The 22275-nt window shown below is 37.2% G+C and overlaps 1 protein-coding gene across 2 annotated transcripts in view; it reads right to left on the reverse strand.

Annotated features, from left to right (window-relative positions):
* LOC129764154 (uncharacterized) overlaps positions 1–22275 on the reverse strand; it is a 38893-nt gene that overhangs the window by 16185 nt on the left and 433 nt on the right. The window contains exon 1 of one of the 2 annotated variants that reach the window (XM_055762978.1): positions 14200–14385. The exons of the other annotated variant lie outside the window; for it this stretch is intronic. The gene's annotated coding sequence lies outside the window, so the exon portion shown is untranslated. Of the gene's footprint in view, positions 1–14199; positions 14386–22275 lie in introns of those variants that run through there. 2 annotated transcript variants of the gene reach the window in all.

Raw genomic sequence — 22275 nt, forward strand, 5'->3', positions numbered from 1 at the left:
ACTATTTAGCAAAACAAGAAAACTTAGCAGGATTGATCACACATCTGTAACGGGGAATTACATTACATCTATCCAGCTATCCATTGTTGTGGCTCATCTGGCAGCTGCAGTAATTTAGTCAGTCAGCCAGTGGATGCCACTGCGTAAATTGTATTATTTTCATTCCATATCAGTACAGTCACGGGCATGTGACACCAGCGAAGAAGGGAGGCACAGCCGATGCAGATAAGGCAGTGGAGCACGCGTAGTAAAACCAAACAAGTCACCCAGAACGACCTCCCGTTGCCACGTTATACGTCATCATCTTAATCGTTGACTTCGTTTATTTGCCCAGTTCGAATTGATTTTATTTTTCGCGAGATTACGGCCATCGAGGCCGGTGGACGAAAGGAAGACAATAAAACAATCAATGATCTCGAAACAAAGACGACAATATTTTTTTTCTTTTTTTGAGTAAACATTTTTATAAGCAAAATTGTGAGATGACCTTTCGATAAGAAATCTGAGGTCAGAATTTTTGATATTGGTTTGGCTTATCATAAAACTTTGCTATTTTCCTCGATCATCTGAAGGTTGGTTGATGGTTTTCTATGAATCATGAAGTTCATTTGCCTCTAGCCCTGGAAAAGTCCAATTGGAGGATCAATCAATGAAGGAACCTGTGGTTGAACTCACTTAGCAAACGGACGCGCAACCATTTAAGTATGAAGACCTTCTGGAATGTTGGGGAAGGACCGAAAAATCCCGGGATTTTTCAACAGATGGCGCCACTAAAAATCAACAAGATTTATTTCGAGAGGTTCATCTGTCACTAGCTTATGTGTGAAGTTTCATGACATTTCGTTCATTTGTTCACAGTTGTTAAAGCGTCACTACCTGAGCATTCGTATAAAAAAGGAAAAAGAGGAGTGTCGTATTTTGATCAAACATTGCTTTTGATGGGAAAAGCTGGGGAAATCAATGTAATTCAAGAAATATTATTTCACTTCTACTTCTTCGAAAACAATAGTTTATCGGTATTTTAGTGAATTTTTAATAGGCCATGCAAGGACCGCAGATGCTCTGGAAGGCCAAAAGAGGCTACGAATTCAGAAATCGTAAAACAAGTGCATCCACTTGTTTTGAACGATCGTAAAGTGAAGTTACGCGAGTTATCTGGGGCCGTATGCATTTCAAAAGAACAAGTGGGATACATTTTGCACGACAAAAACAGCGGCGCGTTGATGATTCAGCAGTTGGTTTGGCGTTGTTGAAGCGTAATCGAGTGGACGAGTGGACGAGTGGACGAGTGGAGTGATAATGGGTGAAACGTGGATCCATTACCACACTCGTGAGTCCAATGGCACTAAGACATATTTCGAATACTTAGACGTTTCGTACTACAGAAAGAGAATAGAAATGTTGAAAACACGCTATATCAAGTGTATTGCCCTCGAAGGAAACTATATTGAGGAATAAATACAGCTTTGCCCAAGAAATGATTGGTTTCATTAAAAATCCCGGGACATTTCAGCCCATGTAGTACTTCCCATTTTCAATCATCTTGGCAGCATTCCTCAATAGATTCCTCAAATTCATTGCCATCGTTTCCGTTCTGTCAGAGTGAACCAAGCCAGAATTCAGAATTCATATTCAACCGATTTCTTCATATAATCGATTGAACCGTGCTTAAATCATGCACCCAGGGGGCGATCCGCCCTTACCGCATCCCCCAGTCGACGCCACTGGTCATACAAGATTCCACATGTGGGTGAAATTTTGAAGTTCTTTTTAACATGTTCATCTCACCCCCACTCCCTCTATAACCGATTAACAGATGGTTCGCTCTGTCTGTACATGAAATAGAGCCATATCGCCATGGTTAATACCATATGGTCCGCTCTGACTGCATACAATGAGGAGTTTCCGTTGATCAATCATAACAGTTTCGATCCGTTATTCCTGCTGCATGCATGATTTTACAAATATGATAAATTTTGGGTGTAGCTTACGTAATTACCAGCAGAGGCTTGAACCAAAAATTTCCATTTTTGTCACCTTGAACCACGTTGATAGCGAGAAGAAACTTCACAGCACGGTCTTCTCGGTTTAGTTTAAACACTATTTTTTTTTTTTCAAAATACAAAAGTAGTGGTATTCTAATATCAAAATAATTAAAAATGGATCCTCAAATCTTCTTCTCAAAAAACTTCTCAAATTAAATAATTGTACTACAATGAAGCTTTGAATTGGAAAAAAAAACCTATTACAAAAGTTGATGGGTCTGAGCCTAGGGACCTAGGGACATGAACAGGATCTTGACATAAGACTGTGATTGTGTGTAGTAATTGCATTTGCATTGAGTTTTTTCATTGCTCAAAATCTGTATTTTTTTCTCTTTTGATACATCAAATGGAAGCCTTGAAAAAAATCGTTTCACATTCCGTTCAAGAATGTACTTTAAAATACCATTTATCGTCTATCATTTTCAAGCACAAGTCTAAATAGTGCAATTCCAAATGAAATCTAACTAAAAATGCCGTTTTTAAAAACTTGTATTTTTGATTCGAACGAAAATTTGTATTCCGTTTGGGTTGGAGAAAATAGAGGAGATGTGTCTAAAACGCGCCTGCCGGGCAATTTGATCCGCCTGATTTTCTTGTAAACCAGTAAAAATAGAAATGCAATGGTTATAGGCAATCGTGCTAGTCGATGATAGAATCCTACCATGCAAGTTTTACATTTGTAACATGCTTTAAAAAAAATAAGAAAAATAATTTTCTTGGAAGCGATTTTCGATGTAACTACTTCATTTCTTATAAGGTTTTTGTTGCTCGAAACCGATTAAGAGGCGATAACTGTGAGCCTTATTTATTGAGTCGGTTTCCCAGTGGATATCTCAGATGAAGAAAACGGTGAGAAAGGATTCATTTCCTTCTCAATTTGATATTTTCCGCATCAGCTTACCATCGGGCAGAACGACATACCCTCGATCGGGGCAATTTGCTCGCTTCCGGCCGGATAACATTCTCACGAGAGAAAAAGCTTGTATGTGAAGGATGCCGGATGATTTTTTCAAAAAATATCTTTGCATGGTTTCGTGCCATGCAAAGATATTTTCTGCAAATGTAATCATAATGAACAAAAATGAACAAACCATCACGATATTTCTAAATCATGTTCGATAAATCACACAAACAATTGTTTTTACATACTTTGAAATTTATTATTATTAAATCGTTTATTTTTACAGGCTCAGTTACATAAGTTTAAAAGAGCCAAACTCCTGACTGTATTGTTACAAGTATATATAAACATTTTTCCTTAATTCTAATGTTAATGGTGTAGAAAACCGATTACTCGCGGTCTACTCGAGTTTAGAAGGGTGACATATTTTCTTCAGGAAAAGGATAGGATAAAAGGATATGTTGGCAATGTTCACTCTCACATTCACACACACATTAATTACACTCAATTCTTAAGCCTATCTTATATCTAATATGTATTTACATTTCTCCTTATTCTATTGTTAATAAGAAAGGGATTTGATTTCTCGCGAAGGAAAAGGAAAAGGAGAATATAAGGATATAAGGACAATCGATAACTTTCAGGAAGACATATATTTGGGACATGTAATCAAGGTCTAAACCAGCCAACACATCTCTCACCGGCACATTGGGCTGCCTTCCTCTAGCCCGAAGAGAGTTTTCTAAATTCGATCTGGCAACAAGATACTCCTCGCACGACCAAACAACGTGTTCGATGTCGTGGTAACCTTGGCCACAGGCACAGATATTGCTGTCGGCAAGATCAAAACGAAAGAGTAGCGCGTTTAACGAACAGTGATTGGACATGAGTCGGGAGAAGGTGCGAATAAAGTCCCGACTCAAGTCCAGACTTTTGAACCATGGTTTAAGGCTAACCTTAGGGATAATTGAGTGGAGCCCCCGGCCCAATTCATCTTCGTTCCATTTGCGTTGCCAGTTAACGATGGTATTTTTACGAACTAAAGAATAAAATTCATTGAAGGCGATTTGACGCTGACAAATTTTGCCTTCAATTGCACCTACCTTTGCCAATGAGTCAGCCCTCTCATTACCCGGAATTGAGCAATGTGAAGGGACCCAGACAAAGGTAATGACATAACAGCGTCTGGTTAAAGCACTCAAAATTTCTCGTATTCTCTCAAGGAAGTACGGCGAGTGCTTTTCCGGCCTCACTGAACGGATAGCTTCGAAAGAGCTAAGACTATCCGTTACAATGTAATAGTGTTCAACAGGTCGTGAGGCGACGCTGTCCAGCGCCCAGTGTATTGCTGCCAATTCAGCAATATATACTGAGCAAGGATACTGAAGACTGTGTGAGGTGCTAAAAAATACGTTGAACACTCCAAATCCTATGGACTCATTCATAGAGGACCCATCAGTAAAATACATATTATCACAATTGATACGCCCATACTTTGCATTGAAGATCGTAGGAACGATCCCCGATAGAAGGTAATCTGGAATATCATGGATTTTCTCCTTCATGAACAGATCAAAATGTACAGAGGAATTGATGTAGTCAGGGAAACAAACACGGTTGGGAATATACGAAGAAGGATCAACCTGCATGGAGATGAATTCATGATATGAGCTCATAAATCCAGAATGAAAATTTAGCTCGCTCAGTTGCTCAAAATTTCCGATCACCAATGGGTTCATAACCTTACACCGGATGAGGAACCGAAGAGATAATAAATTGAAGCGATCTTTTAGTGGGAGTACGCCTGCCAAAACCTCAAGGCTCATGGTATGCGTTGAGGGCATACATCCCAACGCAATACGGAGACAAAGATACTGAATTCGCTCGAGTTTAATTAAGTGTGTTTTGGCAGCTGATTGAAAACAGAAACTGCCATACTCCATCACTGAGAGAATAGTTGTTCGATACAACATTATAAGATCTTCGGGATGGGCTCCCCACCAGGTGCCGGTAATTGTACGGAGAAAGTTTATTCTTTGTTGACATTTTTTACTCAGATACCTAATATGGGCCCCCCAAGTACATTTGGAGTCGAACCAGACCCCAAGATACTTGAATGACATAGCATGAGTGATCGGTTTACCCAAAAGTTGAAGCTTTGGTTTTGCTGGTCTATGCTTCCTAGAAAAAACCACCATCTCTGTTTTCTCCGTGGAGAATTCGATACCTAGCCCAATGGCCGAGGTTGAAAAATTGTTCAAAGTATCTTGTAAGGGTCCTTGCAGGTCGGATTCGTTTGATCCTACGACAGACACCACCCCATCATCTGCAAGTTGTCTTAGGTTGCAATTTTGTGTAAGGCAATTGTCGATGTCGCTTACATAGAAGTTGTACAAAAGGGGGCTTAAACATGAGCCCTGGGGGACTCCCATGTAGGAGATCCGACTTACTGTCGAATCCCCATGAGAAAAATTCAAATGTTTCTCACAAAGCAAGTTATATAACATATTATTCAATAGAGGCGGTAGACCCCGAGAGTGTAATTTGTCTGACAAAACCTCTATTGAAACAGAATCAAAGGCCCCCTTTATGTCCAAGAATACTGAAGCCATTTGTTTTTTTTCGGCGTAAGCCAATTGAATTTCTGAAGAAAGCAACGCAAGACAATCATTCGTCCCCTTGCCCCTACGGAACCCATATTGTGTATCTGAGAGTAGGCCATTCGTTTCAACCCATCGATCAAGGCGAAACAAGATCATTTTCTCCAACAATTTCCGTATACAAGACAGCATTGCTATTGGGCGGTACGAATTGAAGTCGGACGCGGGTTTTCCGAGTTTTTGAATAGCTATAACTCTTACTTGTCTCCAATTATCTGGAACAATATTATGCTCCAGAAACCGATTGAATAAATTCAACAAGCGATGTTTCGCCACATCAGGGAGGTTTTTCAACAAGTTGAACTTAATTCTATCCGTTCCCGGAGCCGAATTGTTACAAGAAAGGAGAGCAAGAGAGAATTCTACCATCGAAAACTCGGAATCAAGATCGCACCTATCTTGTGGTATATCTCGAACAATTTTTTGCACAATCAGGACAAACCTTCCGTGCAAAATTGAAAATCCATCGATGTGAATATTCTTCGCTTTCATTCGTTGAAGAGCGATTTCTCATGTTTCGAGCCACTTTCCATAATTTTTTCATTGACGTTTCTCGTGACAAACCTCCCACGAAATTTCGCCAATAGGCACGTTTTTTCCCTTTGATCAAGTTTTTAAATTGATTTTCAAGGTCCAACTACGATTGTAAATTTTCAATGGTTCCACGTTTCCGAAAAGCTTTGAATGCGTTCGATTTATCCTGATAAAGCTTGGAACATTGGCTATCCCACCATGGATTGGGAGGCCTTCGACGAATAGTGGAACCTGGGATGGGTTTCGTTTGAGCGCGAACCGCGCTGTCATAGATCAAACGAGAAATGAAGTTATACTCCTCCAATGGAGGCAAACCATCTCTGGAATTGATGGCTAGAGCAATCGCGTCCGAATATTTTTTCCAGTCAATGTGTCTTGTGAGGTCATATGCCATGTTTATAGATTCAGAAGAATTTGACCCAATGGTGATGGAAATTTTGATTGGCGAGTGATCACTACCGTTGGGATCCTGGATTACATTCCACTTGCAATCTAACGATAGTGAATTCGAGCAAAGCGAGAGGTCAAGAGCACTTGGTTTAGCAGGAGGTTTAGGAACACGTGTTGTTTCCCCAGTATTCAAAACGGTCATATTGAAGCTGTTACAAAGGTCATATATCAACGATGAACGATTGTCGTCGTACTGTTCCCCCCAGGCAGTTCCGTGAGAGTTGAAGTCTCCCAAGATCAATCGTGGCTCAGGAAGAAGTGAGCACATGTCAACAAGTTGCTTGCGGCTAACCGCAGCTCTCGGAGGCCAATACAAGCTGACAATACAGAGGTCTTTTCCTCTGATGTTTGCATGACAAGCAACAGCTTCAATCCCTCCAATAGGTGGAAGGTCAATTCGAAAAAATGAGTGGCACTTATTGATCCCCAATAGCACCCCTCCGTATCTGACATCACGGTCCAAGCGTGTAATATTGAAATCATGGAAAGAGAGATCATCTCGCGAAGAAAGCCAAGTTTCGGACAGAGCAAAAACATCACAATTGAAGTTATGAATTAAAAATTTGAATGTATCCAATTTAGGGATAAGACTACGACAATTCCACTGTAAAACAGTGATATCTCCGACCTCTCTATTTGAATTAGACATCAAGAGAGATAATCATTGCAAGGAGGGGCCATGTTTGCATCAATTGTTGCAAAATTGTCTTTAATACTAGAAGCATTGAGATGACAATGGTTCTGATGGAGTCGGAAACATTAAAACACTTGAAGATTTGATCCAAAAGGTCAGACAACTTTATAAATCCCGATTGGGAAGTTGAACTGGACGGAAAAATAGGGACAGTTGGGGTTTTTGATGTCCCCTCGAGTGCTGGGTCGTTCGAAGGTGAACTATTGCCACGGAAGCCAGGAGGAACCTGATTTTGCTTGTCCGCTGCACTCGATTTTTTAGGCAAGCTAACAGGGGGTATCACCGGAGGGACTTGTCCTTGAACTTTGGGAGTGGTCACATTTTTGCGCCGGGGATTCCCTTGGAAAATGAACGGTGTGCCCCCGTTAGCTGTGTCCGCTTCCATTTCGTCAACGGGCAACGTGGCGAAGGCATTTTGTGTGTTGATTGGTTGTTGTTCTTGAGCCGGTGGAGAAGCGCCCATCAAAATTTCCGCAAAAGTGCGCTTCGAGCGTTCCTTCAAAGAGCGCTTCTGTTTATCCCAGCGACTCTTATAATTTTCACAAGCTGAGAGCTCGTGTGGGGATCCCCCGCAATATGGACATTTATGCTCAGTCGCACTGCAGGATTTCCCCTCATGTTGCTCTCCGCAAGTGGCACAGCGCTCCTTGTTGGGGCAATAGTCTGCTGTATGACCAACTGACTTGCATTTGTTGCAAGTCATGGACTTTGGCACGAAGAGTCGCACTGGAAGCCTTAATTTATCCACCATAACGTAGTCAGGGAGGGCGGAACCAGCAAAAGTTACTCGAAACGAGTCGGACGGCGTGAACTTTTTTTCTTCCCCATTCTGGGAAACTTTTCCTAGTTGATGGCAGTCCAAAATTTTAATTTGATTCAAAGGGAGCTGTTGAAATCTGCCATCTTCCTTTTTTATTATTTCGCTCGTCAGACCTGTTTCCGTAATCACCCCCGAAATTTCTACGTTATGGCAGGGCACATAGGCGCGATATTCTATAACAAACCTATTGTCGACAACAATATCGTTAGCGTGCTTCCGATTAGCCACGACAACACGCGGTTTGTTCGGTCTAACCTTGGAAATTTCAACCACGGAAGAGTAATATCTTGCCAGATCTTTCGAAATTTGGATGACATTGAGGGATTTTCCCTTTGGTTTGGGCCGGAAGAAAACAATCCATGGGCCAGATCCAGGTGCATCTTCTGGATAGACCTTGACACGGGGAGAGGAAGCAACTGCGGGGGAGGACGAGGTCGATTGTTGAGCGGGAGCGGGATCAGTAGGGCTGGGAGGCAAGTTCGGGAGTTGAGCGGAAGCGAGAGATTGAGGGGGTGAAGAGGAAAGGTTTGCAATTTTTTTTGAGGGGGGCTTGTTCAGGTGGATTAACTTTTCCTCTAAAGAGATATCTTCCGAGGGGGGAACGCGTTTAAGCGATTTTCCAGCTCCCGTAGGGGGGTAGACAGTGGATTCAATCTCCATGTCAACGGTTCCTCCTTCATCTGTCATTTAAAGTGGCAGATGTACTTTTTTACTTATCTTTTCAATTTTTTTTTGATTTTTTCTTAACCTAATAACCTTAACCTAATGAAATTAATAATACTTATTTTGCACCCAGTGCGGATCCAATGGTTTCCAACTCGAATTGCGTGTCAATCGTTCAGTACAGCTGAACCGGTGTATCGCAACACAGCACGATGATGGTGTTGATCACGAGAGGCGACAAATTCACCAGCACACAGCGCCCGCGGTGCAGGCCTTCTTCTTCCCGCTTGTTGTGATTGCTTCGATACAATCCACTCGCAATATAGGGAATCCCGTTAGGATGCGATGATCACTTCACCAGCCACGAGAATAACGGTATCACTTCCTTGCTCGATAACGATATATATATATGCGTCCGGCGGCTTCGAACTTAGGAAGACGAATGATACTTTGAAATGACCTCAGTATGTTTTCACAAAATTAAATGTCGTCAAAACGAAAACATGGGCCTGATTCTCGAATACACTTCACGGTGGAAACGAAATAAATGGCACACCATTGAACTACGTCTTACGAGTTAGTGAAGTGTCAAAGATAATAATGAGTTTTCAGGCAGAATGAGCACTTTTCAAATAAAAAATCATTAATGAAAATTAACTTCTTCGTATCAAACTGGTATTTGATGTGAGTGGAAAACTTTGTTTTCTTCATGTGATAAAATAATCTCATACAAAAATTTCATCTGAAGATAATTTGATATTATAATGATAAGTTTAGTGGGAAACTAATCTCGTATCCAGATATCGACACCGTACCGTTGTCATCGCGGATACGTTTCATTCCGTTTCCACCGTGTGTATTCGAAGTGTATTCGAGAATCAGGCCCCATGTCTACACATCTGGCATCTATATTATGTGCTCAGAGAATGTAGGAAAAAAAAGAGCGCGGACTGGAGAATTAATGCACGAATACTGGGAGAACACGCTCATCGGAGAAACGGCCAGCATTCATACCAGCTGTTCCTCTGAGCCTCATAGTCTCTGAGAGAAACAGCTTATGAGCATAATATACTTCTGCTGGGCCATTGAACACCTATGATTGGAAAATATAGAATTTGGGCGCGTTACAAAATAAAATTTGTAGCACTTTTGTTCTGCAATATCCAAAATAGAGAACGACTACAGATAACTGAGGGTTAACTAATCTACGAACTGAAGTAGTTGTTAGCTTAATTTTTAAGAGCACGGTTAAGATAAATCCATTCTCGCTTAGGGGGTGCGTATTACACACTTCTCCAATATAAGTTTTCCACAGCATTTGGGAATTTTTTGACTCAAGTGTGACTTTTGAAAAGGGCGTATCGATTTTAGTAAGAGGAATCTTTGATAATTTATATCTCAAAAACTATGAGTCATATCGGAATAGTGTCTCAGAAAGAATTGTTAAAACGTGAGAAAATATATTTACTGAGAAAAAAAGTAGTACTCTTTTTTTATTCACAAAAATAACTTTAATTTGCAATATCTAAAATACGTATTTTTTAAATGTTTTCTAAACTTTTGCATATAAAACAAAAGGCATGTGAAAAAATTAAAAAATGGGTCCAAGATGATAAAACTATTTTTGACAAGCTTTGTGGAACATCGAATTTTTATGAATTTTCAAAACTCTGAATTTTTGTATATTAACAATGATTTTTAGTCACAAATTATGAATTCTGATATGATTTAGAACAAAACAGCTCTTTATCAATCTACTTCTAAATGCATCCATTATCGAGATATTTGATAAAATATTTCTAATTTATTGTCTTTTTTATAGTAAATAGGCTCTTTTAAAGTATTTGTCGTGTTATACTGTCATGTTCATGGAATTTTATTAATTAGCTTATAATTTTCAACAAATTTTCCAAATACATAATAATGGTAAAACTATATGTTTAGGAGTTACGTTGAAGAACATTTGAAGACATGTGGGTTAAAACTCCTAAACAGAATATGGGTAACTCTTAAACATATATTTTTACCATAATGATATACTTGGAAAATTTGTTGAAAATTATAAGTAAATTCATAAAATTTCATGAACATGACGGTATAACACGACAAACATATGAAAACTATAAAACTATAAAAAAGACAAAAAATTAGAAATATTTTTTTTTTCAAATATCTTGAGAATGGCTGCATTTAGAAGGAGATTGATACAGAGCTTTTTTATTTTAAATCACATCAGGATTCATAATTTGTGGCTAGAAATGATTGTTAACATACAAAAATTCGAAGTTTCGAAAATTCGTAAAAATTCGATGTTTTCCAAAGTACGTCAAAAATAGTTTTATCATCTTGGATTCATTTTTCGAATTTTCTGCATGACTTCTATTTTATATGAAACAAATTAAAAAATACGTATTTTAGATATTGCAAATTGAAGGTTTTTTTGTAAATAAAAAAAGAGTACTATTTTTTTCCTCAGTGTATATTTTTTCACGTTTTAACACCAATACTCTATAACTCTTTCGGTACGATTCATAATTTTTTAGATATGAATTATCGAAGATATCTCAAAAAATTCACAATTGCTATTCAAAACTGATATTTCCTCCAACCAAAAAGCAATACAAATTTTCATTCGAAAAAAAATACTCATGTTTTGTCATTTGTCTATTTCATTTGGAATTGCTCTATTCCCCTAAAGTAGTAATTGAAATTTTCTGAAGAGAACAAAGACGTAGTATAAAAAAAAAGAGGCTGGGTTTAAAGAGACTGGGTTTTGGTTGTGGTGGCATATTTTTCCAGGGTCAAAGCTTTCAGAAAACATAACATTGTAAGTCGTTATCCAGTGGCGAAAATACGATACGTGCAAAATTACATCCAAATAACTAGTGAGAGAGCAATTTCTGTTTTTGTTCATTATTTTCAACATTTGACAGATTCATACATAACAGGGTGTCTCGAATAGCTTCATATGATCTAAGAATTGGATAATCAAGAATTATCGATTGATTTTTAATTAGATTATTGAGATTTAAGCACTGGTTCATTTTACCACTCTTCTTCATTATACCCATTCATGGTAAATGCATTTGAATTTCCCGTATCAGTAGTCCGTAAATCGGCCACTCGAATGAAAATGCAGAGAACAACAACATGTGCCAACATGTTGCAACATGCAACATGCAACATGTGAACGAACACCGTGGAGAGATTTAATATCGCAATTTAAGCCCTGCCCGTTGGCAACTTATTGACACGGACAAAGCATAAAAGCAGAGCATTGACGATTTCTTTTACACAGTCTCCTTTCTGCCAGCGGGCAGTCACCATCAATATCTAAGGATGGATATCGATATCGATTTTCATGCCGTCCGGTGAAGTGTGTTTGTATATGTTTGCATCACACACATAGATGGCCAGCTTGCATGTTGTTCTCTCGAGAACAAGAATGAATCATCAATCATCTTAAACTTATTCTACAAAACCACGCAAACCATCGGCTATTTTCGGGGTCATCGCAACTTTGGACGTAAAACTACGTCTTTCAGGAAGGGTGTCAAACCAGAAAACAGGTCACGTTTCTATGAGGTAAAGTTAACGTTAATAACTATTTTCGGTGTGAACGAATTCTCATGATTTGCATACCAATCGAATCGGAAATTCTATAAGATTTGTTTGATAGGTTATACATTACAATTCGCTAATCTCTAAACGGTTTAAATTCATGAAAACTGGAAGAACTTCCTTTTTTCCCATACATTTGTTCTGCCGATTTGTGTGCTAACCCTACCCGTATTTCGAATGCTTATAACTCGAACAACAGATCGGAAAGATGTTTGCATCAATTGATAGGAAATATTTCTACGCCTCTTTCACAATTAATAAAATGTTATATTTCATGAGATGAACAATTGAATAACTGTAAAATGCCAAGCGTTATTTATACGCCCTAACTGCCAAGGGTTGATTGGCCCGATTTACGGTTTCCCCAACAGAGACTTAAAAATCGATGTACCTGCGGAAATCCGCTTTGCAAATACATGTTGAGAACTTTTGTACTCGCTTGTTGTTGTGCAGACCGGAATATGTTTCCCTAAAACGTGCTTTTAAACTGAAAAGCCTGGGAAAGTCGTCATTTCAGATACTAGAGGTGAATGAACTTTCGCGGTTCGAGAACTACGTAAACATGAGATGTGCAATAATTTCAGAGGGAAATGTAAAATACAATGATCGTTTGACAATTTGTCCGTTCACATATTTTGGTAGTTCCAGGCATCATATCAAACGTAAAAGAACGTTCATCAAATTTATTTGTAACGAAGAACATAATTTATTACAAAAATTTCGATGCATTCTAAAATAATATTCGAAGTGGTAAACAAGTGGGTTACATAATATAATTGTGTAGTTCTACGTCGAAAATATGCGATCGTGTCCTATATACAACCCCTTACAATTTTTTATTAAAGCGTAATTCCTAAAATTTCGGATCGTTCTAAAATAATACAATAAATGAAAATGGAACAAATTGTCCAGGGCACAACCTCCTATAGTTTTTGTTTCATTATCATTATCTTCTGAGGGTTTACCCTCTTCTAGTCGGTGTGGCGGGGTAATTTTCAAATCGTCGTAAAAATCGGTGACTTCACTGCAGAAATCCTCGAACTTGTCGTATCCACAACTGATCATTTTCAACAAATTCTGTTCTCTTTAACACTTATCCACCGATTACAGATTCTGTATAGAAAGTTGATTACTGCCATTAGCATTAGATCACGATCGTCGGTGATCAGCTAATGCCAGCATGTCTTCCACACTCCATCAAACGGGATCATTTTAATCTGATGAGCGTCACATTCGCGCTGATGTGCTAAAAACTCACGCTTGCAGCAGAATGAGACCATAATCTATTATAAGCTTCCATCCACACTGAACAATGTTTGATCAAATCAAACGATGACACATCGGTTGTTTCAGGTTTCTTTATTCCCTGGTGTAGTGTTTCAATTTGAATCCAAGCTTGGAGCTTATCAGTGGGTCGAGTTAATCGGTCGCTAATCCTTCATTAGCGAATTTGTTCGTACGATAAGTTCAAAACCTTATCTCGAGCTCTGTGCACAGGGGACAAAGGCCTTCGCTCTATAACAATCGAGATGACGTACTTTGCAGCGTCGTCATTCACATTCTAATCGTTTCATTTGGAACATGCGCTATTTTTTGGAAAAGAAATCCCCATGAAATAAGCTCACGCTAATCTTCTAAATAATTGAATATAAATTGAACAGAAAACATCAAGTGTGTACCCCCCTCTCAGTCAATCGTGTGTGTTTTTACAGGTGTTTTGCGTAATGTAGGTCGCCTTGAGGCAGCTGTTATCAAGGCCTATTCACAAACAGGTCGTTTTTTCCGTCATAGTTGAGCAAATTATAAGTTACCTCTCTGCTGTGTTATTATCAATTCGCGTTGGAGTTTCAAGTGCCTGGCAACGGCAAGTCCAAGGTGGCCGGTTTATCTGAAGATAACAGAGCTGCGATGGTTGAACACACCTCCAAAAGTATCTCGCGATCACTAGTTAGCACAGTTAGCACAAATCGAGACCGCATAGCCGATAAGCGGAATATAAACATCCGAATCACCATCCAGCTGCATCATCATCAACAATCACAACTTATTGGACCACCCGGAGACCAAGAATAAACAATCAACCGTTCACAAGAATCGATATCAGCATCGCGCTGATGCCATGAATAAACATTCCCACATTCAAGATGTTGTAAACACAAATCATTGATATATATAAGCAGGGACAATGAATGTAAGGTTAGAGTTAAATTTGAATAGTGAATAGATGCACATCGTGTGCTCGAAAAGAAGAAATTGTTTTTTTTAAGTAAAGTTTAGTGTTTAAGATTAACTGGCGCCCGAATAGGGACCTTGCCAAGTGAAAGTAGTGCCAAGGAAGTGAGACAAGTGAAGTGATAGGGTGAACGATAGAGTTACCACCCACACTATCCGAAAAAAATATCCGAACGCACGAAGCCTCTCTGGACCGCAGGACCTCTGCAGCCGTGTGGAAGAGCCCCTCAGTAGCCACAACAGTTAGGAGCTCGCTTGTGGACCGAACAGGAATTTGCCGCCACACTGGGAAGGAAGGAAGACACTTCAAGGATCCCGACCAACCAGTCTCGCTGAACCCGCCAGCGGTTGGATAAATCAAAAGGTGATAATAGGACATCGAGACAAAAGTACTGGACACGCGCACCGAAGCTTTTCGAGACGTCACTGAAAGAGGATTGACATCCGAAAGTACGTTGTTCCGCAGTCTTGTGGTGTTCCCACAAGATGTTCAGGATTTACATGTAAGTACTAAAAACAAAAACAGAAATATCACAAAGTGAAATAAAGTGAATAATTTAACAAAGATTCAAATACAAGTAGTGCAAATAATTGTATAATTCCAAAATATAGTGTGACAATTAATTAATTAAATAAAATAACAAAACAATTAATTTCAGAAAAAAATAAAGGTAATTTCCAAAATATTCATTGAAAATAATCATATTATTTAAAAAAAAAAAAAATATATATATATACTAATTCTTTTTCAGGTAAGGTTAAAATTTTTTGATAATTTTCCAACAATATTTTTAGGATAAAACTTTTTGTGAAACAAATATTTTTAAAACAAACATTTATTTTTATATTAAACAATTTTTTTCAGGTTAAAATAAACATTTATTTTATCAACATTTTTTAACATTCAATAATTTTTTTAAACTGGATAACCTGCTAGAAGCATTTAATCAATTAAGAATAAATAATATGGAACAATTCGACGTTAACCAACTACTGAGCAGGATTACCGCTCTGGAAGCCGCTTCCGCTCCACAAAATATTCCTGATTACAGTGATCCACCCCTATTTTTCACAAAACAAGACGGTTCTCCCGTAAACCCAGATACTTTTGAGAAAATTCCCGATTTAGTCAAAGACTTGCCAATATTCACAGGCGATCCAAGTGAATTAAATAACTGGATCAGTGATGTTGACAGTCTAATCCAATTATATAATACTACTGCAAACCATAGTGTTGAATTGCAAAATAAATTCCACATGGTATGCAAAACTATCAGACGGAAAATTAGAGGAGAAGCAAATGACGCTTTAGTCGCTTCTAACATTGGTATCAACTGGACGATGATCAAGAAAACACTTGTCACTTATTATGGTGAAAAGCGTGATCTTGAAACACTCGATTATCAATTAATGACCGTACAACAAAGAGGAAACTCTTTAGAAATTTATTACGACGAAGTAAACAGATTGCTATCACTAATAGCAAATCAAATCAAAACAGATCACAGATTTAGTCACCCAGAAGCTTCAAAAGCTTTAATAGAATCTTACAATAAAAAGGCAATAGATGCATTCATAAGAGGGCTTGATGGAGACATTTATAAATTCATCCGAAATTATGAACCAACTTCTTTAGCAAGTGCATACAGTTATTGTATCGCATTCCAAAACGTAGAATGCAGAAAAATGCTAACTAAACCAAAACATTTTGAACATACAGCAGCACCCAGAAATTTAATTCCAATTAATCCTCTAAAATTACCACCACGTATGTTAAAACCAAATCCCATTCAAAATTTCAGAAATCACAATTTCAAACCCCAGCCCTTTATTAATAACAACAATAATTTTAGGCCCCCATTTCAATGGAATGCTCCAAAACCAAATTTCCAACAATTTCCGCAACATTCCTTTCAACCAAAACCACAATTACCTCCCAGAAATCCTTTCCGACAACCTCCACCAGAACCTATGGAAGTAGATCCATCCATTAGGACTAGACAAATAAATTACGGCAATAGACCTCAAAATACAACTCAGGTAAACCCAATGAAGAGACCAAGACTCTTCAACATTAAAACCGGCCAATATGAAGATCCCCAAAATTTCGTTGAAATTAATCCCAATGATCACGATTATCCATGCATAGATAACGAATATAATGAAGAGGAACAAACCGAAGAATCATCTCAATATGAACGATATATGAAAACAATTGACACACAAGAACGGGAAACACCTGAAGAAGAAGACATAGAAAAAGCAGAACTAAATTTTTTAGATTAAAATCTGCCCTACCATACTTTCTTTATTTTGGTAAGGCAAAAGAACCACTAAAAATTCTAATTGACACAGGATCAAACAAAAATTTCATTCACCCTCGATACGCAAGTATCAGCCACAAAATAAAAAAACCTTTTTATGTATCTTCAGTAGGCGGAGATATAAAAATTAATAAATATTCCAGCGGAAAATTATTCAAACCATATTCTAATGTTTTGATTAAATTCTTTCATTTAAATGAATTAAAATCTTTTGATGCAATCATAGGACACGACACATTAAAAGAATTGAAAGCAGTAATAGATACTTCAAATAAAAAATTAATTTTAGAAAACAAATTCATTATTCCTCTACTCCAATACAAACTACAGGAAATCAACAAAATAAATATTCGAGATGATCACCTAGACAAGCAACAAAAAGACAGACTCGGAAAAGTTTTAAAAGATTTTCAAGATTTATTTCAACCTCCGGATGAAAAATTACCATTTACTACAAAGGTCAAAGCCGATATCAGAACTACTGACGAAAATGCAGTCTATAGCAAAACTTATCCTTATCCTCAAGCTTTAAAATCTGAAGTTAATAAACAATTAGAAAAACTTTTACATGATGGAATTATTAGACCATCACGATCCCCTTACAACTCACCAGTTTGGATAGTACCAAAGAAACAGGATGCTTCTAAAGAAAAGAAATACAGAATGGTTATAGATTACCGAAAATTAAATTCAAAAACAATTAGTGACAGATATCCAATTCCGGATACATCCACAGTCCTATCTAACTTAGGAGAAAACAAATTTTTTACCACATTGGATTTGGCATCAGGATTTCATCAAATCCCAATGTCTGAAAAAGATATAGAAAAAACAGCTTTTTCAGTTAATAATGGAAAATATGAATTCATTCGTTTACCCTTTGGCTTAAAGAATGCACCAGCAATCTTCCAAAGAGTAATGGATGACGTTTTAAGAGAACACTTAGGAAAAATATGTCATGTCTATATAGATGACATCATAATATTCGGTAAAACACTTGATGAACATTTGAAAAATTTAAGAACAATTTTGGAAACATTAAGAGAAGCTAATTTCAAAATTCAACCTGACAAATCAGAATTTTTAAGGACCGAAGTCGAATTTCTTGGCTTTATTGTTTCAAAAGAAGGTCTAAAACCAAACGATAAGAAGGTTGAATGTATTCGTAAATACCCTGAACCAAAAACTCTGAAAGATTTACGCGCATTTCTAGGACTGTCTGGATATTATAGACGTTTTGTAAGAGATTATGCTAAAATCGCAAAACCCCTTACAAAACTTTTAAGAGGGGAGGATGGCCATCGCCAAATTCTGAAAAATCAGTCAAAAAACACAATCATCAATCTAGATGATGATGCACGAAATTCATTTAATACTCTTAAAGAAATTTTATCTTCTAAAGACGTTTTAACATTTCCAGATTTTGAAAAAACCTTCATTCTCACCACAGACGCATCAGATAAAGCAATAGGAGCAGTGTTATCACAGCAATTCCAGGACGGCGAACGACCAATAACATTTATTTCTCGAACTCTTTCCAGGACCGAAGAAAACTACGCAACAAACGAAAAAGAGATGCTTGGAGTCGTATGGGCTCTTCACAACTTAAGGAATTTTATCTACGGAGCAAAACTAAAAATTTACACAGATCATCTCCCACTCACATTCACATTATCACCCAAAAACAATAATGCAAAGCTAAAACGATGGAAAGCTTTCCTTGAGGAACATGATTATGAAATGTTCTATAAACCAGGGAAATCCAACGTAGTAGCTGACGCACTTTCACGCATCCAAATAAATTCATTAACCCCTACTCAACATTCGGCAGAAGAAGATGACAGTTCCTATATACCCTCAACTGAGGCTCCCATTAACGTTTTTCGGAACCAATTAATTTTTCAGATTGGGCCTAATTCATCCTATGAATTTAATGTTCTTTTTGAAAAATACAACAGACACACTTTTGTTGAACCAAATTTTGATATAAACTTTCTAAAGGACAAACTACAACAATTTCTCAACCCAGGAATATTGAACGGAATTATGACAGATGAACGAACCATGGGAATTATACAAGAAATTTATAAAACAAACTATAATTCAAAAATTTTGAAAGTGAGATTTTCGCAAACAAAAGTAGAAGATATTCAAGATGAAGAACAACAGTTAGAAACAATCAAGGATGTGCATAATTTCGCTCATCGGAATGCAAAGGAAAACTCACTTCAACTCATAAAGAAATACTTTTTCCCAGGAATACATAAACTTTTCCAGAAATATATAAGAACTTGTGAAATTTGCAAAATGGAAAAATATGAACGACAACCTCAGAAATTTATCCCCGTAAGAACTCCAATCCCTAATTATCCTGGCGAGATCATACATCTCGATATATTTTGTTACAATGCCAATTTCCTTTTTATATCCTCACTTGACAAATTTTCAAAATATCTCAAAATGAAACCAATTAAGTCAAAGGCCATTTCTGATGTAAAGAATGTTCTTTTGGAATTATTATATGATTGGGACTTGCCCGCATTAATTGTAATAGATAATGAAAGTTCTTTTATATCAAATGTCGTAGAACAAAACATTATAAATTTAGGTGTCAAAATCTTCAAAACTCCTGTTAATCATTCTGAAACCAATGGCCAAGTAGAAAGATGTCACTCTACAATACGAGAAATAGCTAGATGTGTTAAAGCATTAAATCCAGATATGCCAATTACTACTCTCATTCAAGAAGCAACTCATAAATACAATAACACAATACATTCATTTATTAACAAAACACCAAAAAATATTTATATAGGAGAAAGTAGAGATAATGCGTCCTATGAAGAAATAGCAAGAAGTCGAGACAAAAATAATGAAAAAATATTAAAATTATACAAAAACAAAGAAGAAAAAATTATTCCAAAAGCTTATCAAACATACGAACCCAATAGCTATGCATATGAAAAAACAAATACTCACAATAAACGTAAGAGTCGATACAACATTATAAAAATAAAAGAAGATCACAATACATACATTATAGATTCCAATAATCGAAAAATCCATAAATGTAATTTACGAAAGAATACAAGCAAATAAAAACATTTTTCGTTCCTTTACAGACTCGCCCTCTGCGCGTCTCAAGTACTGGCAGGAATTCAAATACACGACCTTACAAATAACCCACTCGCAATTGTACCACTAGGAAAAGCAAAAATAAAAATAGGACACATACGCATTGTACATCCTATTGATTTAATTCAAATTGGCAATACAATTTTCAATGTTAATAGTGACATACAGAATAATCCTTCAAATAATCCATTGTATGAATTAATCCAAATCAAAAATTATAAGTTATATGAAACATTTATGAAAATCAAACCATTTGTAAACAGAAGAAAAAGGTGGGATACAATCGGAACAGTTTGGAAATGGATCGCCGGCAGCCCAGATGCAGAAGATCTCCGAATCATCAATCACTCCATGAACGCCCTGATAACCATGAACAACAAGCAGTTATTCATCAACGAAGCTATCGACAAACGAATCCAAGAAATAACAGACATAACCAATCAAGTACTAAAGATCGAGAATGAAAGAACAAAAAACCATTCCCTCGAAATTAATCAATTGATAATTCTCTCCAACATAGACTCATTACAAAATCAGGTAGAAACATTAGAAGAAGCAATTCTAATGGCCAAACACGGAATCCCTAGTAGCAAACTACTATCGATAAAAGATTTTACAAAAATTGCAACCTTTCTACAAAACCACGATATTCACATAACTTCCTTCGAAGAATTATTAACACAAGCCAAAGCACAAGTAATGCTGAATAATACGCACATTATCTATATGCTAAAGATTCCACAAGTATCAACTGAAACATTTGAATACGACTACATTGACTCAATAATCAAGTCAATGAAACGCATTTTATTGAACAAAAATTACATTATCAGAAATCAAACAAATGTTTACGAATTGAATCAACCTTGTGAAGAGCAAGATGACTATTTCTTATGCGATAATTCTCAAATAGAACATGCAAATGAATGCATATATAAACTTACTACAGGGAAACATTCAAATTGCACCTTTGAAAAGGTATATTCAAAGGGACTCGTAAAACGAATCAACGATGCAACAATTTTGATCAATGACGCTGGTGCAGAAGTCTCATCAAATTGTACCAATTCCAGTCAACCCCTATATGGATCGTTTTTAATACAATTCAGCCAATGCAATCTTCATATCAACGGCGAACAATATTCCAATTATGAAACAACTATTCCTGCAAAAACATATGATCCTACCACTGGACTTCGTGTTAACGAAATTCATATCATAGACGCACCACCTGTGGAATACCTTCAGAATTTAACCCTTGAACATCGCGAAAAATTGGAACTATTAAACCTGCAAAATCATTCCTTGAGTTGGAAACTCAATATCTTTGGATCATTTGGACTATCAACAATAATTCTAATCGCAAGCACATTTGCAATTCTTCGATTCCTTTCCAGACGTAAACAAAAGGCCAACATAACAGTCCACTTCGACAAAAACGCTGAGACCATCCTAATAAATGAGCCACCAAAAACAACGGAAATTAAAACCTGACACCAACAACACAGAGGAATTATCAGACGAAAGAAAAAAAAAACAACTTCAAGCATTCTTTGATGCACCAACACCATTACGCACCATCCAAAAGTAAACTTTGAGGACAAAGCAATCAAGAGGGGAGGAGTTAGCACAGTTAGCACAAATCGAGACCGCATAGCCGATAAGCGGAATATAAACATCCGAATCACCATCCAGCTGCATCATCATCAACAATCACAACTTATTGGACCACCCGGAGACCAAGAATAAACAATCAACCGTTCACAAGAATCGATATCAGCATCGCGCTGATGCCATGAATAAACATTCCCACATTCAAGATGTTGTAAACACAAATCATTGATATATATAAGCAGGGACAATGAATGTAAGGTTAGAGTTAAATTTGAATAGTGAATAGATGCACATCGTGTGCTCGAAAAGAAGAAATTGTTTTTTTTAAGTAAAGTTTAGTGTTTAAGATTAACTCACTCCCTCACCAATACCCTCGCCGACAAAAGGAAATTTTTGGGCGCACACCAATCCACACGCGGCGTGAGCGTTTGCCCTTTCTCAATCGTGCGTATGTGTATGCACTTGTATTTTATTTGCACATTAAGTAACATCCGATTCGATCTTGCCAATCTCGATTACCGTGCGCTTGAACGGTACTATTGGCACGAAATGTGTAACACGCTGTAACAACTAACAGCACAA

The sequence above is a fragment of the Toxorhynchites rutilus genome, chromosome 2, assembly GCF_029784135.1.
Source record: "Toxorhynchites rutilus septentrionalis strain SRP chromosome 2, ASM2978413v1, whole genome shotgun sequence".
Classification (NCBI taxonomy): Eukaryota; Metazoa; Arthropoda; class Insecta; order Diptera; family Culicidae; genus Toxorhynchites; species Toxorhynchites rutilus.